The sequence below is a fragment of the Mauremys reevesii genome, linkage group 5, assembly GCF_016161935.1.
Source record: "Mauremys reevesii isolate NIE-2019 linkage group 5, ASM1616193v1, whole genome shotgun sequence".
Classification (NCBI taxonomy): Eukaryota; Metazoa; Chordata; order Testudines; family Geoemydidae; genus Mauremys; species Mauremys reevesii.
Window position 1 is genome coordinate 29,769,435 of NC_052627.1, and position 18,313 is coordinate 29,787,747.

The following is an 18,313-nucleotide window of genomic DNA, read 5'->3' on the forward strand; positions in this document are numbered from 1 at the left end:
ATAAAATATAGCCGTTAGTGGGTAGCTGCCTTCTGTAGCATTGTGTTAGCTTAATTCCCAATTTGAGAAAGTGTAGTGCGATTTCATAACTGTCTTTGAAAAAGGTCACCAAGATGATTAAAAAAAAAATTACATTCAATGCAAGTTGGCCCCAGGCTGACATGTGTTGAAGTAAATATATAGTAATGATGACCTGATACTGTTTTTAAGGCTTCTTTTATTGAAGGTTTCCGAACATAAATAATATACTCCTCTCAGGAGAATGAACATCAGAAATGTACTTTACATTTAGTAAATGATCTCAACATGGGGCTAAAACACCCAGAAACTGAAACTAGTGCAAAATATGCTAGTCCACTTGGTCAGCGGAGTATCTTGCTACAAGCTATTAAGCCCATGTTCTGTGATTTGCATCAGCCACCTGCAGATTTCTGGGTGAAGTTTTATGGTGTCGGTTTGACTTCTAAAGCTGTAGGTGGGCAGGACCTAACTGCCTACTTCTCTCCATGGCCGTGCTGCCTCAGTTGAGATCAGCAGAGGCACCTGAGCTGGTACCCCATCAGTGGAAGCAGGAAGAAGCAGTTGTCAGGGCATTCTCTGGGAGGGAACATTTTGCTTTGGAATTTGCTTCCTCTTCCTTGCACTCCACCGTCTAAATAGCCCAGTTCCAGTGACCTTCAGGATACATTGCAAAACTCATTTTTCTTGCATGCTGGAAAGTGCGGGGGGAGGAGGAGGGGATGGGATGGGGACGGGGGGGGGACTGCAAAGGTGGGCAATTATTGGGTAGGAAGAGAGATTTGAGTTTTTAAGTTGCCTGGGTTACTGGTGGAGTTATATTAAAGTGTCTGGCTGCCCTTAGAAAGGACCTTTTTTTTTTTTTTTTAAGTTAAGGGTACCTAAAACATATGACTAGATGTCCCTTTTAGCATTCCCATAAGACTATGTAAAGACTATATTAATTTTGCTTCAGTAGACACTATTTCTAGGATAGTGATACTATTAGAGTAAGTTTAAGATGTATGCCCTAGTCTAAGACTAGCTGTAGACTCGAGAGCATCTTAACTATGTGATGCAATTACACTGTATAGAATGAAAGGGGGAGAGGGAGAAAAGAAAATATAACTATACGGTTGATTTTGAGCAGAACAGGTTGGGATTTTTCCATTGGAATGGTTTTCTGATCGAAAATGCTGTTTTTGCAAAATTGAAATTTTGCTGCAAAAAATATCAATTTTGCTGAAAAAAATTCAGTTTTCCATGGGAGGAAAGATCAAACTGATGGCTCTCCAATTCCACTTTCACTGTCCGTCTGTAGGCTTGCCAGGGCTGAGTTTTGGCATATTTAGGCTCGGCAATTCATAGCCTCAGCACCTCTGGGTTTGCTGCATCCGTTACGAATGAAAAAAAAATTGCTTGAGCTCCGGCATCTAATTGCTTGAGCCCCAGCACCTCTTTTATTACAAATTAAGCACTGTGCCCAGCTCTGGGACCACAGAGTCTGAACACCCCAGTTCTCTGCCTCTCCACCCGGGGGGGGGGGGCACTGAGCAGCCAGGCTCTAGCTCCCTGAGCTGCATTGCCCTTGCTCCGCCTCTCCCACAGCTGGTCTAGAAGGCTCTTGTCAGTTTCACTTTGTGCTGGATCCTGTTTGTTTCACTGGACAGGAGCTGTCCAGGCAGGCAGCTAGGAAGCAAAACAATTTCATTTTGATTCTCCCAAAAGAGAATTTTTCTTGAAATCTGTTCCCATGAAAATGTTCATTTTTCACTTTTTTATCCTAGTCCAGGACTAACTTCCCCCGCTTCTAAAAAAACAGCAACACTAAACCACAAATTATTGGGAGCTTAATAAGAGTTCATTAATTTGGTCAAGGGTAAATTTTAGAATAGAAATATAGGGCTGAAAGAGACCTTGAGAAGTCATTAATTCCAGCCCCAGTGGTGAGGACTAAGTAAACCTAAGCGATCTCTGACAAGTGTTTGTCCAACCTATTCTTAAAAGCCTTCAAGGATGGAGATTCCACAACCTCCCTTGGAAGCCTATTCTAGGACTTAACGATCCTTATAGTTAGAAAGTTTTTCCTAATATATAACCTAAATCTTTATTGCTACAGATTAAGCTCATTACTTTTTGTCCTGCCTTCAGTGAACGTGGAGAACAATTTATCAGCATCCTCTTTATAACAGCCCTTAACATATTTGAGGACTGTTATTGGATTCCCCCAAGACTAAACATGCCAATATTTTTAACCTTTCCTCTTAGATTTAGAAAAACCTCTTATCATTTTTGTTGCTCTCTTTTGGACTCTCCAGTTGGTTCATATCTTTCCTAAAGTCTGGTGCCCAGAATAGGGCACAGAGTACTCCAACTGGGGCCTCACTGGTGCTGAGTGGGATAATTACCTTCCGTGTGTGACATGCAACATTCCTTTTAACACACCCCAGAATGATATGCACAACTGGATCACATTGCTGACTCATTGAATTTGTGATCCACTATAACCCACCTAATTATTCCCCATTTTCTAGTTGATTTTCTTTCTTCCTAAGTATAGTACATTGCACTTGCCTTGACTGAATTTCATCTTGTTGATTTCAAACCAGTTCTCCAATTTGTCAAGATCATTTTGAATTCTAATCCTATCTTCCAAAGTGCTAGCAACCCCGCCCAGCTTGGTGCCATCTGTACATTTAATGAGCATGCTTTCCACTCCCTTATCCAAGTCATTAATGAAAATATTGAATGGTACCAGACACAGGACTGATCCTCTGGCACCCCACTAAATGCATCATCCCAGTTTAACAACAAACCATTGATAGCCACTTTCTGAATACGGTCTGTCAACCAGGTGTGCACCCACCCTATAGTAATTTCATTTAGACCACATTTCCCTGGGTTGCTCATGAGAATGTCACATCATGTCAAGCCTTACTAAAACGAAGATATTTCACATCTACTGCTTCCCCCCGTCCACTAGGCCAGTAAACCTGTCAATGCCAGCAGCAAGCAGCATTTCTGGAGGGTGAAATTTGACTTGGTTTTTTGTTTGGAAATGTTGCCAGTTTTCAAACATTTGTCTCAGCTATAATGTAGTTTTTGCAGTAAAAATAGTTTTACAATATCAACAGTTATAACCCCAAAATATTTTTTTCATTTTGAAACAACAAAAACGTGGTTTTTCATGTGTTTTGCTAAGAATGTAGGCATTTGTTTCCTCTCACAGGCCTGTTGACCCATTTCAAGTGTGAGCGACTTAAGAGTAATTATTTGATGCTGTCTAAAATTATTTGAGTCTTATTTCGTTCAGCTCTCACATTTTAATTACATGAGCTGGACGTACTGTACCCATCTCAGTTCTTCGACGAAGTTCCATATGGTTCAATTTTTGAACCTTTGCTGTTCTTGTTTCCTCTCATTTGGCTGCATAATTTCAGCTACAGGATGAGTAACAATTAACCATTATCATTGTGGTTATGATGCTGGAATAGAGCTTTATTTTTCCATCTCAAATGACCTGAGGAAGCAATTTCTGATTTGATTAGGTGTCTAAGTGGTATTCGGTCTTGGATGTTTGAACATTTCCTGAAGTTAAATTCTGAAAGAACACACCTAATCTGAGTTGCCAGTTCCTCTAGATAAAGTTACTTTGCATCCTGTTACAAAGGTAAAGTTAGGGTCATCTTTGATACTTGTTTCTTAGCTATAATACAACAACGTCATGCCGTCTGTGACATTGCACTCCAGATGTTTATGGAAATATGTTTATAAGTGTAAATATGATGTAACTGGAATATGCTTTATGCAAAAGGTCTCTTGTAAGATATCATTACAAAGCGTATAATCTACTGCCTGTCTTCATCCTATTTATATGAATGTATCATTCTTGTATCAGAAATTAGGAATATGAAATATAATTCTATTGTCCTATTGTAGTTATGCAAAGTGTGCACCATTAATGGTGGTTTGGAATCTTGATGGCCCCCATTAACTAGGACAATGGGTTGTAGATGGCTCTGTTTACTTGTAAGCCTTCCTGTATACGTGTGTACCAGCGAGTGGGTATGAAGTCTCACAGAACATGTGAACATGTCAGATACTGGAATCCATCTTTAACCCTGTGCGTTCCCATTTAGAAGGGGGAGGGCCCAGAGAGAGAAAAGGATTCCCGCCTTGTGCCAAAGCTATAAAAGAGGGTGGAACAGAACAAAGGCGTCCCAGTCGTGTGGAATCCCCTGCTTTTCACCTAAGATGCCCACTGGAACTAACAAGGCCTGTACCAGGGGAAAGGTTTGGGCCCAGATTAGGATGGAATCTAGTCTGTGAAAGAAGCTTGTTGGAACATCTCTAAGGGTGAGATTTACCTGTATGCAGTTCCTTAATGTATTAGGCTTAGACTTGCATGTTTTGTTTTATTTTGCTTGGTAACTTACTTTGTTCTGCCTGTTATTACTTGAAACCACTTAAATTCTACTTTTTATTCTTAATAAAATCACTTTTGTTTATTATTGCTCCTGGGGGAGCAAACAGGTGTGCATATCTCTCTATCAGTGTTATAGAGGGCAGACAATTTATGAATTTACCCTGTATAAGCTTTATACAGAGTAAAACGGATTTATTTGGGGTTTGGATCCCATTGGGAGCTGGGCATCTGGGTGTTGGAGACAGGAGTACCTGCTGAGCGGTTTTCAGTTAAAGCCTGCAGTTTGGGGGACGTGATTCAGACCCTGGGACTGTGTTGCAGCAGGCTTGCATTTCTGGCTCAACGAGACAGGGCTCTGGAGTCCCACACTGACAGGGAAAACAGGCTCAGAGGTAGTTTCAGCACCTCAGGTAACAGTCCCAAGGGGGTCTCTGTGACCGAACCCATCACACCGGCATTTCTAGGACACAGCTGAGCTGTGAACAGTGCTTTCACAGAAGGACCCTGAGTTGTTAATTCATGTTTTCATTACATCTCAGATGGATTATTGCAATTAATTTTTCATAGGCCTTCCAGAATATTTATTGTATATGTTGTACTATTATCTTGAATTGTGCAACTAAAGCTTAGATAGATTAGGTGTATATTTGATCACCTACTCTTCACACGAAGCAGCAACACAACCTCATTTTCCTTTGACCTCCCTCCTTAAAATGCTATGTGCAGGGCAAGAAGTGACATAATTGCTTCTAATGCCACCAAGAGCTTGTCCTCACCACAACTTTTTATCATGTTATTACATGCTAGTTAATAAACACAATTATGACATAGTTGGCATCACAGAGACTTGGTGGGATAATATGCTTGACTGGTATATTGATATAGAAGGGTACAGCTTCCTGAGGAAAAACAGGCAGGGGGAAAAGGGGATGAGGTGTTGCCTTATATATTAAAAATATATACACTTTCTGCTGAACAGGCCTCAAAAGATTACCCTTGTGGCATTTCACTGGAACAAATGCTGACAACTCTTTAAACTGTTATGCCTCAGCAAATCCAACAGTTGGTTTATGAACGAGCCTGTTAATTTAGTAATCTCAAACAGTGAGTTCTAGTGAAATGAGGAGGAGAGGAGCAACGGCAGGACGTGGAGCTAGAGATCTGTGTATTCACCTGTAAGCTACAAGTTTGTTTAGAAAAGCAGTTCATCTTCCTTTATCTGCAATGTTCCATTCAGGGTCTTCTCTAACTTGCTGTTAGATTGCAAATGTATATATTGTTTACTAACTGCAGATCAAATCCTGAGAGCTGGACTTCCACTTAAGTCAATAGGAGTTCTGCCAAGGTAAAGACTGAAAATTAAGTAAGAATCTGTGGCCCTGGCCCTGTAATTGCCATTCATTTTATGGCGCTGAGCAGTTCATTATAGCCATATTATAACTTTTAGCTTCTTTAAGCCTCCTTTAATCTGTCAAATACTAATCTTTCCTTGTAATTTAGATTTTGCTACATTTGTTTGCTGACTGTTTTTCAGTTTTAGTGATCACTAGTCCTCTTCGGTTGATGTAATTCCCTGGTAAATCTTTTACTTTATTACTTTTATTGCATTATTTGGCTAGGGTAATTTTAAACTCCTGAATACCTACATTTCAGTGCTAAGTATTCCAGTTGCTATAACAACTTGATACATTTGATCCGGTAAGAATCTTAAAATTATCCTGCAGAGATAGGTATTCCCCTTTTTTGGATTACTGTTCAAATCTCCGGAATATTACAGTTAACTCTGAAATTTTCTTGAGATAATGTTGGGAGCCTAAAATAGTTTCAGTAATAATGCAGGGAATGAGCAAAAATGCCCCTGAAGCATTCATTAAGGATTACTTAAGAGATATGTTATGCTTATGAATTCCTTTAGGGCTACTTTAGAAATCCTTAAGTGGATTCCTTAATTCTTATAAGATTTCTTGCCAAACACTAGGTTTAAGCTGAAAATTGAATATTTTTTAAATAATTTAGCCATAGTCCAAACTTGTTAACATGAATATTGTGGAACTAAGAAATGTTTCTTGGTAAGGTTGTCCACTTGACAAGAAATTATTTTAAGAGTTCTGGGGTGTCAGTGGGGCATACACAGAAGTTCGGTTATTTCTGTGGATGGATTAGTGAGTTTTTATTTGTAAAACGATAGATTCACTAAATAATTATCGCTTCATCAAGATGCCTATCACCCATATCAGAAATCCAGTAAACAGTTTCAATTGACAGCACACATGCAAGACTATTATTTCCTTGCTTATACAGAAAGAATCAATGGTATGAAACTGTTGATTAGTTTCTACAGGACTATTTGGAAGTTTCGCAGGGACTGTCAGATGGAAAGTTAACAGTGGAAAAGGTTAATACATGTTTTTTCCCTCCTGGAGAACAGTTAGTTATTCTTCATTGGAATAGGCTTAAGCTGATGTTGTCTTTCATATCTTAAGAGAGATGATTGACCAAAGCTAGTCTCCAGCATGATGGTTGCTGCTGTTTCATCTCCTAGCCAGAAGCTGCCAGGCCTTCAGTAACCAGTGAATGGTCTCTTTGGTGGACCCTTATTTTCTCTCTGGAGTGGCACTCCCATTCTGTTTCCTCCAATTTCCACATCTGGTGAAAAGAATATAAGCAAGGATTTAATCATGTCACTTATTTCTTTGGTGGTTGCTTTTTAAATTGGTGACGTTCTTTTCAGCAATTCAGAGAGCTTCATTTTATTGATTGTTGATGTGCTGTGCTCCATGGGATTGGCTGAATATTGGAATAAAGTAGCTAATCCCTGTCATAATGAGGGTAGATTTGGGGCATCAAATTGCATTCCCTGGAGAGGGAACTAAGGTTCTATGAGAACAAACTGGAAGATAAAGTAGCTGGGATAGAAGTCCTATTTACATGTAAAAAAATCAATCCAAGTGGTAGCCGCAGCAGCTGGCAGAGATATTGGGTTTTATCACTTTAGTGATGAGCAGTGGATGGATTTTATTCTACTGCAGCATGAATGTGATTTTAAAGTCTCCAGAGGGACAGCGTTCATTGATTCTCAGCATTTAGGGCCAATGGGAGATGCTGTTGTTTGGGTGTGCTTAATGAGATCTCCTGGCACTTGAAGGAATAGGTTAGGCATGATGTTTTCAGATTCTGTTAATGCCAGGGACAGGGAGACAGGTTCTGGGGATGTGGTGAGTTGTAATTGAAAATTCCGTTGACTGAAGTTGGGCATGTAAGTGGTGTCGCATTCTTGGTTAGAATCATGTGAGACTCTGTGAGCTGTCAGATAAATAGTATTGATAAAAGTAATTGGGGATGGCATTTAGTTAAGGCAGAGAACTGGTAGTTAAGACATCTGGGTTCTGGGCCTGCTCTGCCGCAGACTTCTGTTGTCATGTAAAGCAAGCTACAGAGATCTCTCTGGGCCAGATTTACCTGTGCTATTAGTGGCTGCAACTTCAGTGAGGTTGCAGTTGTATCAGCATACGTCAGCAGTAAACTTGGCTCCCAGTGCATCAGTTTCCCACTTCGTAACTTTCCTCTCCCCGCCATCCCAGGGTGGACTGAGGATTAAATCATTCATATTTGGGAAGTACTTTGAGACCTTGGGACATGAGGCTCCTACAGGAATGAAATTTATTATGTTTCTTCCTCTCCCACCTGCACTCTGTCATCCCGTCCCCCCAAGAATTCACCCTCCACTTAACAGCACTTCTTCCTTCTCATTTTTCCTCTTTATCCTTCCAGCTCTGTCTCTTCCTCCCTTTCTTTTAGTCTCTTATCCCATCCTCTGTCCTTTCTTCACTTTGCCCCAGTTTGCCTTTGTATTATTATTCCCTCGCATGCTGAATTTTTATTTCTTGCCTAGGGTTAAGCCAGACCACAGCAGTTTTTTCATGAAGATTTTGTTAAATAAATGTGTACATCTTGGACTAGATTATGCTCAGGTCTGCACAGATTCTCAAAGGAGTTGTGGTGCCCCCCAACCTCTCCTGGCACAGGGACCAGGATCAATCCAGCTCTTTATATTGTGGGATTTTTCAAAAGCACCTGAGGTGCCTATTGATTTAAATGGGAGCTAGGCAGCAAGGTGCTTTTGAAAATACCAGTAGGCCCCTATCTGCATCCCTGTGTGTCTAAATAGCTTTAAAAATCTGGCCCTAAATCCTCTCTACAGCATCCAGCAGAGCTGTCCTCATACCGCACCTTGGGAAAGGCATACCAGGGATTACTCCAGCTTGCATTCCACTAGTGCCCCTGGAGCTACAGTGCCTGCTTAAGGCACATTGCCCACATGGGAAAGACCATGCCCAATCGAGGCCTGTGTCTCCATATGTTGACATCTGTTCTCATCACTAAAAAGATTTTTCTTAAACTTTCCTGCAGTTCCCTGCTTATTAATGTTTTACATTCAAAGTATAAAATGTAGATTCATGATCATTACTCTTTATTTGTATTACTCTAGGACCTAGAGGCTCCAACTAGAGACCAGACCCACTGTGCTAGGCACTGTACATTCACACACAATAAGAGACAGTCCCAGCCTCAAAGAGCCTGCCATTTAAATAGGCGAGACAGACAAAAAGGAAAAGAAAGGAAGCATTATTATCCCCATTTTACTGATGGTTATCCAGGCCAGTGAATTACTGTATGCATATTCAGAATGTACATATATCTCCAAGGTCAGAGTAAGCTCGTAATTGATAGATTTGTTTGTAGGTTGTAGATGTGGTTCTGTTGTATCTGTAGAAGAATTGGAAAGAGTGGGACTGAAAACTTCCTAGGTTAAAGCACTCTGTATGCAGGCAGAGATAGGAGATTTGGAGTCCGATCCTGCAAAGGGCTGAATATACTCCATTCCCATTCATGCTGATGGAAGTTGAGGGCTGTTAATATGCCACACTGAAAATTTGAACAAATTTATATAGATCTCTAGGTTTGAAAACTTTTGTCTATAGTAAACAAAAATGAAATATGTTATAATCACTAGGCTTTCAGTTGAGTTGTTAAGGGTTTTTTAAATACTTGTGACCACTTCATTAGTCCCTCCTTACTTTTACGTGGCATGGAACTTGGATTGTATACTAGAAATACAGCTCTCTCATTTAAATTCTGTAAACTTGAGCCACGTTATACTTCCATTTGGGAGGTGGATGGAGGTGCCTAGGCTATAAAAGTAGGGAGAGGAGACCTGAGGAGAGGTGAGAGTGACCCAAATAAATATTTTGCATAACTTATTTTGGAAAACATTAGACAAACCTTTACTCACAGTGCTAATTTACTCTATTCTCACTTTATGTCCAATAACTGAAGAGCAATATCTCACTTTTTATACACACACACACAGAGCAAACAAACCCTCAGGTGGGAAAGTAACAGCCACCCACAGACACTTTTACTTGTCTATTTATATATATGCACTTGCCAATGCATGCTTAGTAGAGCCGTGTAAAGTATTTGCACAAAATTCTAAATCATTCTGAACTTCCGGGGTTCGCTTTTTGTTCCAAATCGAAAGCCAAATCACATTAACTGAAAAACGTACAAAGGAGCCTTTTGAGACCTCATGGGTCAGTTGTTTGTTTTGCTCTCAAATGCATGATTTCATTTTTAAAAAAGGGACCAAGTCATCAGATTCTACTGAATAGAGCTTTGAGATTTTGAGTAGAATCAAACCTAAACCTTAAAGTGCATGTGAACTTATCCACAGTGAAAGCAAAAAACAAAACAAAAAATTTCTATGTCAACGCTAGTGATGAAAACTATAAGGCTTAGCACAGCTTTTGCATCATACTCTGTGAACTTTCGCACTGGTGGGCTGAACAAAAATAAGTTCCTATTCTTGTTTAAACAGTGTTAGATGAACGTAAATGTTCCTAGGCATTAGAGCTTAACAGGCACATATTTAAAAGGTTTAGATGCACAGTACCCTAACCACTAGGCTATGGGATATTCTGATGGTGGGTGGGGGGCTCCTGCCTCCCTCAGCCTCTCCTGTTGAAGCTGTTCCACTGTGTATAAATAATTAAAAAGTCCATGGGCCCCAGAGAGAGAGAAAGCAAGCATGTGAATGACGCTATAGCTTGGTGATTAGAGCACTCACCTAGGCGGTGGGAGACCCAGGATCCAGTCCCCTGGTGCCAGTGACTCTTTAATTATTTATCTAAAGTGGAGCAGCTTCAGGTAGAGACAATGGGGGGCTTAATAAATTATCCCATAGCCCAGTGGTTAGGGCACTCACCTGATAGGTTTCAAATCCCTTCTCTCCTTAAGGTGGAGGGAGAATTTGAACTGGGGGACTCCCCCCTCCCAGGTGAGTACCCTAACCACTGGGTTTAAAGTTGAGGGAAATTCTTCTTGCCTCCCGTTTAGCTTGTATGTGGGGCCTGATCTGCTAAGTGGCCTCTGAGCACCCTTTCTGGATTAGGCCCTGCAGGCAAGTTAGGCAGAGGAATTTATGTATTTTTTCAGATCATGCATTGCACTGGGACTTAGGCATCCAGGTGCCTAGAGAGAGGCTGTAGTGCACATGCGTGGAGGCAGAAACATAGGCACCAAGGGAGCTGTTACTGGAAAAACTGTAGGTGACGAGTGAGTTTAGAATGCGTATGGCATTCTATGCCCGCCCCACTGCATAGTGAGTCCAGGGGAAAGAGTTGAAGAAAGACAGTTACTGAATTTGTGGAAGACTTCTGCTGCTCTTATATTGCATTTTTGCTAAGTTGGTAGATTTTCAGCTGTGTTCTTGTTCCTAAGACCCTGCATTTTTGTAAACTTCCCTACCGCTCTGTGTGTCACCACATATATTTAGGCCTTGAAGTTTGTTGCCAGTACATCACATGAGCAGGTAATGAAAATGTGATCTAAAGAAGTGTAATAACAGCTCCTGTATCCTTAAAATATTTATCCTGAAGGGTAATAGTGCATCTCTTGGAATTCAGATGGAGGATTTGGGGCTTGTAAGTTGAGAAGTATTTACAGAAAACCTTTACAAGTGAAATGTTATTGAAGGATGCAGTGAGTTAGATTCCTGCCTGCATACTGCCTGCTATTGGACTCCCTTTATGCACTTATTCAATAGTATAAGCCCTTCTAACTGATATAAAGTAGAGAACAAAGCTCCCTTTGCTTGTCTCAAACAGATCTAGGAAGGATGGTCTAGAGGATAGGGCACTGAACTAGGACTCGAGACCTGGATTCAGAGCCTGGCTCAATCACTGACCTCCTTAAAAGTGACTTAAACTATCTTGTGTCTCAGTTCCCTATCTGTAAGACGAGACAGAGGTGCTGTGTGGCTGAAACCATTAATGATTGTGAGGTGCTCAGATACTGTAGGGATGAGGGTCATAGAAGTACCAGAACAGATGGAAACAGAATCTTGTGGTGTGGGAAGCTAGACTTGAGTTCAAGTAGTGCCAGAAGTCAGAATTTAAAGTAGCCCTATGCTTAGAGGCTGATGCTTGGTGAAGGTCTCTTTATATAGAAGATGTCTGAGATGGAACCAAAGGCATTATTGGCGAGAATAACCACTGTGACAGCCTGCTCGTAGATAACTACTTATGGAGCAACCCAAAAGGGAGGTGGTAGTTCTCTTAACTATGGGCCTCAGAGTAGTGAGACCAGTGGGTGAGGTAATATCTTTTATTGGATCAACTTCTGTTGGTGTGAGAGACAAAGTTTTGAGCTTACACAGAGCACTTCTTCAGGTCTGGGAAAGGAACTCAGTGTTACCGCTAAATACAAGTTGGAACAGACTGTTTAGCATAAGTAGTTAACACATATTGCAAGGGACCATTCAAGGTGAAGGGGCCTGTTAATGCCCCTCCCATCATGGGAAGAGGAAAGGGAGACTGGGGTTGATGGGGGTGGGGATAGTGGCTTAATGATTGTTGTAATAAATCCAGTATTCTATTCTAATAAGTCCATTGTTTTTAGTGTCTAGCAAAATTATGAATTTAAGCTCCGAGGCTCATCTTTTGAAGGTGGTGTGCAGGTTTCCCTTGAGGATGAAGATCGAGAGGTCAAATATAGAGTGATTGCTTTGTGCACACTCTCATTCTTGGATCTTGTTTAAAAGAAACCAGCCCAGCATTCCAAAAATTCAGAGAGACATCTTATTTGAAAGCTACGTTTTTATCAGTTGCAGTCAAAACTTGTTTATCAAAATGAGATGGGGGAAGTGAAAATAATGTGGATAAGCAGGGTTTGGGATAAGATGAAGGCTTTTCTATGTCATATCTGTTTTTGCAATGCAGACACCTCTCCATTAATCATTGAAATGAGATTGGTTAATTCCACGTAGGTCACTAAACAACCATAAGATAGTAATAGCTTTCAGGTTTCAGAGTAGCAGCCGTGTTAGTCTGTATCTGTAAAAAGAACAGGAGTACTTGTGGCACCTTAAAGACTAACAAATTTATTTTAGCATGAGCTTTCGTGAGCTACAGCTCACTTCTTCGGATGCATAGAATGGAACACACAGACAGGAGATATTTATACATACAGAGAACATGAAAAGGTGGAAGTATGCATAACAACAGGAAAAGTCTAATCAATTGTTCTTTTTAATAGCTTTCAGTCATTATTAACCACTCCAAATTTTAACTGGTTACCAAGAAATCAGTAACTCAGCCTCTTGTGGTGATTAGAGAGACAAGGTGGATGAGGTAATATCTGTTACTGGACCAACTTCTGTTATTGGGACTGACATGGTTACAACAATACTGCATATCTCACGGTAACGGACACAAAACCTCAGTTTAAAGCCATGGCTTGATACGAGATCATGCTTATACAGTCACGGATATACAAACAGCAGTACCACAGTCCTTACATTTGTTTAAAGCAGGAATAACTCCACTGAAGACATGGAGCCACGCTTGGGTAAAATCATTGGGTAAAAGCGAGATCAGAATCATGCCTAAAGTCCCATCACTATTCCCACTGGCCAGCTAAGGAAAATATGTTGAAGCTGTCAAAAGATGAATTGTTACTTGTTGTCAATAGGAGAAGCCATTCCTCCTGAAAAATCCAATATTACTTATGTGACAGCCCAAGTGTGCATAAGTAGTTGTGCTCAACAAGACTACTAAGGCCGGTCTCTTCCCCACCGCAAAGCTGGGCACCTATGGAAGAGTGTGTATTTCTTCATGTAAGGAAACAAATGGTAAAGGAAGACATGATTAAATTTAAAAAGGGAAATAACAGCGTCAACAAATCTGGCCAGTTTGCAAGTACCCAGTAGTACCCTGTGAGCTATCAAGTGTAGCAAAGTTATTACTGACTCTGGTTAATTGTTCTACTCCTTTGCAACTTTCATTCGTTTACACATTCATTGGTAATAACGAGGGAGAAAAGCTCACGTGTTTGTGAGAAACAATGTAAATACGTGCCAGTTTGCTCTTCAGGAATACATAACTGAGGGAAAATGTAATCCGGGGTTACACTGCTCATTCATCCTTTGTTTCCATCTATCAGAGAGTTCATATTCATAGAAAATCTAGCAGGTCCTATCCCTGCAAGTGAATGGAATTCCAATTCAGCAGAAGGACTGTTGACAAATGTTAAATGATGTCCTGGTGAATTCTTCCTTCAGATGGACAAATGGACACAATGTAGGCTTTTAAAACAAGACGTTTTAAATAAGTGTCCAATAAATGGTAAAAAAAAAAAAATAGAATGTTGATCCTAGAATTTTACTCAATACCATCACGTACTTATGTGCCGGACAGAAAAAAATCCTTTAAAACAAAAGTTTGACCAAATGAAAAAGAAAAACATATTTGTTGTGAATAATAGTTTCTCTTTTGAACAAGCTTTAACGTGCACACAGTCCCTTCTTTGATGACCATTCTAGAGGAGTGGAAACCAGCCATCATTAACACGAGCTCCAATTCTCTCATGCTGATGGATAGCTCGACAGCTGGGCAAAATGCCCCAGTTGCAGATGGTACAAGTCTCGCAAACCTTAAATGACATGGCTTGTATACATCTCAACCCTTGCTTGAAGTGTCAGGTTAGTTGGAACTTGGAAGCTGCAAGATGTACTTGGAATAAACAGGATGGTTCGTGTTCTAGAGCTGAATTAAGGTTATGCAATGAATGAAGCTGTTTTGAAGGACCTTTGCACCTTTGCTCAGACTATCCTACAGTGCTTATGCATGCCAAAGGAATATCTGTTTCTCAACAACAGCTTCCTGCCAGCCTTCTCTCAGATCTGTGGAAAAACTTGTTCTGTAATAAACAGGAAAAAGACCACTATTCTAAAGGCTGCAAAGACCAAGGACCATATTTATCTCTGGTATAAACAAGTACAAGTCCTGCAGAAATAAATTGAAGTTATTTCCAGTTATGCCATGGCTGAATTTGTACCCTGTGCTTCTCAATGATAGACTTTCAAACAAAGCTGGTCACAGGTACAGTATTTTGGGATGCAGCTTCAAAAGGGTCTAGTAAATATGAAACATTTTGAAAGAAGCATCTCTGTTGCCCTTATAAACATCAGTAGGAAAGTAGAAAAGCCTTTTTAAACATTCTTAAAAGCCTTTTTAAAAAATCTTTTATATTTCAAGGTTCTTCTGTCCGAAATGTGTTTTATGTATTTTAAAAAGAAACTGGCAGTGTCTCTTACAACATGGGGAGGTATGGGCCAAATTGACTTATGTGGGCCCAACTCCATTTATGTTAGTTATGAACTTGATGCACTGTGCATGTGATATCACAGATTTGTAGTCTCCAGATTCTAAAAGCTGCTTCTTCACTGATCTAGAGTTCAAATAAGACAACTTCCAATATGAGGATTTGAGACTGGCTGGGTTGATTGTTTTGTGACTTCTGTTTACAGGAATAAATGTCATTACACATACAGAACATCTATTTGCAATAACTCCCCACTTAACGTCTTCTCGCTTAACGTTGTTTCGATCTTACATCCCTGCTCAATTACAGAATATGCTCCATTTAAAGTTGTGCAATGCTTCACTATAGTGTCATTTGGCTGCCTGCTTTGTCCACAGCTGGCAGCCCCCCTATCAGCTCCCCTACATGCCCCCCCCCACAGTCCCTCCTGCTCGCCGGCAGACCCCGCGGATCAGCATCTTCCCCCTTCTCCCCCCGCCCCCTGAATGTTGCAAGCCACTTGATTGCCACAGGCAGGAGGGAGGGGGGAGGAGCGAGAACTCAGCGCGCAGGGTCCCCCTCCCTCCCCTGCCTCCTTCCTGCAGCAATCAGCTGGAGGGAGGGGGAGGGAGCGAGGACGTGGCGTGCAGAGTAAAGGGGGTGGGGGGAGAAGAGGTGGGTTAGGGGTGTGTGGGGGAAGGGGGTGTGTGGGTGGGCCGAGGGTTGAGCCCCCCCGCCCCGGTGCTTGCAGAGTAGGGGAAGCTGCCGCTGCTGCTGCGCAACGTGCTTCTCCTAGCCTACAGCACCTTCATCCTCCTTGCCAGCCTCATTGTTTCCAGTGCCAGTGGGCTGTGCCTGTGTGGGGTAAGGCGGGGGCACCTCCCAGCTATAGTACTATACTGTATGGCAAAAAAAAAAATCCTGGATCCTAACCCCCCCCCCCCCCCCCCCGCATTTACATTCATTCTTATGGGGAAATTGGATTCGCTTAACATCGCTTCACTTAAAGTCGCATTTTTCAGGAATATAACTACAGCGTTAAGCGAGGAGTTACTGTACTATGAACCTTGATAAAATAATTATTTTCCTGTAGATGCCCTTATATAACCTCCTGCTATGCATTTTTCTCTCACTCAGCTAAGCATAGAGATTTTCTGTTAGGTATTTTTACCTCATCTGTCATCTGTCTCAGCATGTTTGTAGTACACCATGCCACTCCATTCCATCAGTGTGAGGGATGTCGTTGTTTCACACATGCAGGCAACAGCTCAATTTCCACATTACTAAAAGGAAATATAACCTGTTGCACATTTGTAAGAGGTTGCAGCAGTTACATCAGCATGCAGACATGCTGGCACAGCGAGGCCACCCCAAGCCATTAAGAAACCAGTTCTTTGGCAGAAGAATGGAAATCTAATACAATAAAATATCTTCTATTGAATTAAACGTTAAGGCTAATGAACTTTTGTTATGTGCTCAAAAAAAATTTAGGAACTGACCTAGAGACATTTCTACCTGACTCAACATATTTCACCTGTAAATCTTCTAATTATAAAAAATTGTGGCCTCAATTCTTTTCTTTATTGGGATGCAGCAAAAGAGGCTGAAGGCTGCTGAAGCTTCAAACTTTGCATGGAAGTTGATCTCAATTAGGGGCATGTGCTGTCTTAAGTATGAAATTTCTTTGATTTGGATTTTAACTATGAAGCATGCTCGGTAGAAAATCTGGCTAACTCTACAGATGTGCACTTCAACAGAAACTCACTGCTGATACGTGGGCAGTTCAAGGAATAAACACTTCTTTATAAATACGTCAAGGCAGAATTAAGGCTCCCCAATTCTCAGGGGTAGGCCAGCCCCACAATGGTTGCAGCTCTGAATTCTGCCATTGGATTTTTAATGGGCCCTACGAGTCCCCTAAAACTCTTTCCCCACCCCGACGTGCTCCCTATATCTAGGGTGATCAGATGTCCCAATTTGATAGGGACCGTCCCGATTTTTGGGTCTTTTTCTTATATAGGCTTCTATTACCCCCCACCTCCTATCCTGATTTTTCACATTTGCTGTCTGGTCACCCTGCCTATACCTGTTAAGAGATATCCTGACTTCCAGGAGGGTGATAAAGCCAGTGGTATGTTATGTCCAGCGCTATATTTTGTTACATATTAATTCTTGTAAAAAGACACGTTATAAAGAAAAAGAGGGAAACTACAAGGGTGTGTTTGCTGGAGTTTTTTAAACTTGTGGCAGGAAGCCAGGTTGGAGCCATTTCCAGGGGAGGCTCCAGGCACCAGCGCAGCAAGCACGTGCCTGGGGCAGCAAGCCGCGGGGGGGGGGGGGGTGGCCTGCTGGTCGCCGTGAGGGTGGCAGTCAGGCAGCCTTTGGCGGCATCTCTACGGGAGGTCCGCTGGTCCCACGGTTTCGGCAGCAATTTGGCGGCGGGCACGCCGAAGGTGCAGGACCGGTGGACCTCCTGCAGAAATGCCGCCAAATCTGCATGACCGGGGCAGACCTCCCGCAGAAATGCTGCCAAAGGCTGGCTGCCTGCCGTGCTTGAGGCAGCAAAAAACATAGAGCCACCCCTGGCCATTTCTAAGCAAAAGATCTACAGTGAAACACAGTGAGACTGAGTAGCTTTAGGGATAACACTGTTATCCTCATTGTAATGAAGCTCCCTCCTGAGTGTTAGGAGAAGGTGACTTTCTCTGAATCTTTACTATAGTCACATGACAGCCCTCTCTTCCCCCCAGTTCTTCCCATGGATGTTCCCAGGAAAGGGAGTGACACCCAAACTGCAAGCCTGGAATAGCTTGGCTTTTCCTGGAATTAGTGGTTCAAAGCTCACCCTTTTGTTCTAACCCAGATTTAGTGTGGGTTGGCGGATGTGAGAAGATGAATTTGTGATGAGATCTTACAAGCCAAGCTCCTCTCTGTTCTGGGTTTAAGTATCCCATATGTATAAGCAGAGTTTTGCCTGAAGTCTTTGGCCAGAATTTCTCCGCCTTTATGTTTGTGCAGTATGCTGTGATCCGATTGGCTGCACTTCATTAGTGCCATATGTACATAGTTAGTAAAGCATGGTGGGATCCTTTGGAATAAGAGACACTGTGTACATGCAAAACACAAAGATCAGGACACAGTGTGCATGTGTAACACATAGCTATTTCATTTTAAATTTAGCAGAACCATACACAGAATTCTTACGGATTCCAGTATGGTCCCATCTTCAGGTAGGCCTGCAGACACAAA

At 41.6% G+C, this 18,313-nt stretch overlaps 1 protein-coding gene across 5 annotated transcripts in view; it reads left to right on the forward strand.

The window, feature by feature from the left end:
* The window catches only part of ELOVL6 (ELOVL fatty acid elongase 6), a 129,841-nt gene that overhangs the window by 94,916 nt on the left and 16,612 nt on the right, over window positions 1-18,313 (forward strand). Inside the window, exons 1-2 of one of the 5 annotated variants that reach the window (XM_039542366.1) lie at window positions 5,561-5,598; window positions 5,717-5,768. The exons of the other annotated variants lie outside the window; for them this stretch is intronic. The gene's annotated coding sequence lies outside the window, so the exon portion shown is untranslated. Of the gene's footprint in view, window positions 1-5,560; window positions 5,599-5,716; window positions 5,769-18,313 lie in introns of those variants that run through there. 5 annotated transcript variants of the gene reach the window in all.